At 38.1% G+C, this 3,547-nt stretch overlaps 1 long non-coding RNA gene across 2 annotated transcripts; it reads right to left on the bottom strand.

Annotated features, from left to right (window-relative positions):
• Nucleotides 1-922: 922 nt before the first annotated feature.
• Nucleotides 923-3,307, bottom strand: LOC111608532. 2 transcript variants are annotated; one of them, XR_002752728.1, is made up of 4 exons: nucleotides 3,029-3,307; nucleotides 2,804-2,940; nucleotides 1,230-1,317; nucleotides 923-1,130 (listed from the first exon to the last, which is right to left on the bottom strand). It is a non-coding gene; the product is annotated as an uncharacterized LOC111608532 (long non-coding RNA). The 2 variants fall into 2 exon arrangements; XR_002752727.1 differs by having other exon boundaries at nucleotides 923-1,317.
• Nucleotides 3,308-3,547: the final 240 nt, after the last annotated feature.

Raw genomic sequence — 3,547 nt, 5'->3', positions numbered from 1 at the left:
CTTGACTTGAAAATTACATATTGTAATAAATCAGATATTTTAATAACATTTTTACAAAGATGCTCTTCACGTTAATTTGAATAAACAATATGAACTATGAGAAAATGAAGTTTTGGTTAAACATTTGGCAATTACTGTGCGTGACATGGTGCTTTTTCAAACTGCACTACTCACTTTCCTCCACCAGAGGGCCTGAAAGAATTCTCTGTAGTTCATCGAGGTCTAATTTCAGAAACACGGTGTATTGTGTGCACTGTTTGACAGAAATAGTCACTCCTGGTCTGAAAAGCAAGATTTTAAAACCTCTCTTGCTCATTAAAACCTTCATCTATCCATAAACATTTACAGCGTATTTACATCTCATTACCTCATTGTAGTAAAGTTAGACAAAGTGCAGTAACAGAATAATGTTGTGGTGTTAGAGTCGAGCCAGAACTGAAGGAATAATCTGCTTTAATAAAAGGAAAACACATTTTGTGTCAACTTTTAGCAGATTTTCTGCACTAAGTGACACATTTCAAGGTCAGAACTTCTCAGCAGCCTAAACCTTCAGTTCAACGCCTCTGCTTCGAAGTCTGTAGTGAACTGGGAAGTTGACCAAGTGACACGCTTCAAACATTTAACAAAAAGCCAAAGTCAACTTCAAGAAAAAGGAGGCCACTGGAACTGTACCTGCTGCATAAATATTTGATCCCTGAACTCATTCAAACTGTTAGGTATAATCAGGTTAAAGCCTGTTTGCAAACAGGTTCGGCTCTTTAATGTCCAACGTGAACGAGTCCAACATGACGGCAAACCGGTCCGACCAGCACACCCTTTGCTACAGACATGAATTTGTTTTACAACCTCCGTAAGCCGAAGACATATCCAGTTTTTTCACAAATAGATAAGAATCGTTAGTTTGTTGTTGTTGGACTTACCGATGGGAGAGACACACGGTCTGTTTTCCAGGTTCAAAGTTCACAGAGGAATCTCCCGGTGCTGTCTCTGGACATCCTGCAGGGCGAGCGGCCAGGTGATGCTGTTGTGAGCCACTTTGTTTCAGCAGGTGTCTCTTTATTGCATTTTTTAGTTGAACAATTTGGCCACTCCTTTGTGCCTCATCCTGGAAGAAGCAGGTTACACTGGGACTGCAAACAAAGCACACACACACACACGCACACACACACGTTCATAGGTCGGCCTGCAGGCCCGCTTTTATAAACTGATAAGGATTCACGGCCACACACCAGGAACAGGCTGAGTTTTTCTCACGAGCTGAGCATTAGCAGATGAGTCACACTGACATCTCCTGACTCTGGGATCTATCAGTAGTTTCTGCAAAAATAATAATAAGAAAAAAGGCCTTTTTGATCTTGTTTGCTCTCCTTGAAAAGTCAAAAAAATTAAAATCAAAAATGTAAACAATTAAAAAATATATATATATATATATATATTATGTCGCAGTAAATTTAAGGATTTTAAGATAAAAATTCATTTATATCCATTTTAAAATAGTTTGACTAAATGTTATTTTGCATCTGGGTTTCAAACAATGCAAGGATATATTCATATTCACAGTTCTGTTGTTTGTGAGTGCAGTCAAACAATTAACGCTGTAATTGTTTTCTGTCATTTATTAAATGAGGCATGGGCAGAGAAAAATGTTTGATTGCCCTCACTGCAATGAAACATTTATGCTAATAAATGCTAATTTATTGCATTTATTCACTGCAACAGATGTGAATAAATGCACATTTATTGGGCAGCGGCGGCAGCAGCAGGTGTGTTGTATTCTGTACAGCTGCAGCATTGAGACGCAGTGTTGTGGCTGTAATTTATTCTAAACTTTTCACTACGACGGATTATTAGGCCACTGTAGACAATGGCAGAAGGAAAATTCTACCAAAAACAATTTTCTAGAACTTTTTTTTTTTTTTGTGGAAAATTCTATTTTAAAAGTACTCACAAATGTCCATGTTTTTTCTAGAATTTATTTTTTTAAATCTCAAACTCGATTTTTTTTTTTCCTGGGAAATTGTCAAGTTTTCAAACTCAGAAATTTCCAAGTTTTTCTAATAAATTCTTGAGATCAAATTCAAAGTTCTGGAGGTTTTTCTAGACTTTTCAGACCTAGAAATTACCGTATTTTTTCTTGAACATTTCTGAGATTAAGCTCAAAATGTTAGATTTTTTTTTTTCAGCAAATCTTCAACTTTTCAAACTATCCCATCAGAAAACGATAAAACGCATCAGCATTTTAGTGCTGCACGTAGCATAAGCTCCAGTGTCAAACCATGAACATCTGATCTACATTTGCTGCTGACTGAAAGACCAAAAAGATTAACCATTTGAAACAGACACGTCGTAGATTCTCTTATTGGCCTGCAGCACTTATTAGTAATTTATAGTCAAACCAAACCAAATGTTGCACAACAACACATATATTCACATTTCTCTTAAGTAATTTAAATGTAATGTAAAATGACCTGAAAATTCATCAGCTAAGATAAATTAAATAGATACATGAAAAGGGTTTGGCTGCTTTGATGCCAAGAAACAGGTTTCCATATAAATTCTTCTCTATCTGATTTTTTTTTTTTATTTAAACAATATGGAAATTATGACACATTTAAAAACGTTTCTTTTCAATATTGCTGCTGTACATTGCTATATATTTATTTTTTTAAACCTGCTTATCTAATTTCCTATATATATAAAAAAAAAACTAAATTCTTGGTTGAATTTAGATTAAATCTAAATCTGCCAGGGTATGGATATTTTGGGGGGTTTGGGGAAAAAACGTGTTTCCCTGCAGCCTCACCTTCAGTGTGCGGACATTCCTCGCTGATCATCCCAGCAAGTGTGAAGAGCGCAAAAACCAGGATGGAGAACATGATGGTCCACACCTCGAGTTGGGTGAACAGGGAGGCCATGGAGCCGGAGTCGCCTCCTCCCCGGCTGTGTGTTCACAGTAACGACACTGAAATCAGCAGCGCTGCACAAAGGTGAGGTCCCACCATCACATTAATCAGAGTCAAACACTTACCTGCTGTGTCACGGGGGAGAATCAGCCGATCACAAAGCGGCTGCACTCTCTGCCTTGCGTTCCTCTTTTTCCCCTCCTTTCTCTGACGCTGCTGCAAAGGGTGTGAAGAGCTCTGACATCAAAAGGTGTCAAGTTTAAGTGGCATCGTATTAACTCTTAATTATTTATGGGGAGCTGTGACTCGCTGTGACGATGTGTTAAAACGGACGATTGAACTCAAAGCTGAGTTCTCACTCAATGCTGGGAGTTTTGAGAATCTTAAAGCAAAAGTAAAATCAGTTTGTTTGGGGTTTTTTTTTGTTCTTTTAAAGTTTAAGGTCCAGTCGCCCTGCAAGCTGCTGCTGATGTGGTGAGAGGATTTGCACCAAAGCGCGTTTGTGCGATCAGTGACCACAGGTTTTGACGGGTTTGCTTTTTTAGCATTAAACCACAGTGAGTCGACACAGACTTCTCTTTTTCTCTTCCTGGGGTTTTGTAATTTTGCGTCTCTCTGCACATCGACGTGTGTCTGTATGCATG

This window comes from Xiphophorus maculatus, chromosome 5 (assembly GCF_002775205.1).
Source record: "Xiphophorus maculatus strain JP 163 A chromosome 5, X_maculatus-5.0-male, whole genome shotgun sequence".
Lineage (NCBI taxonomy): Eukaryota > Metazoa > Chordata > Actinopteri > Cyprinodontiformes > Poeciliidae > Xiphophorus > Xiphophorus maculatus.
This window is presented reverse-complemented; position numbering and strand designations above follow the sequence as displayed.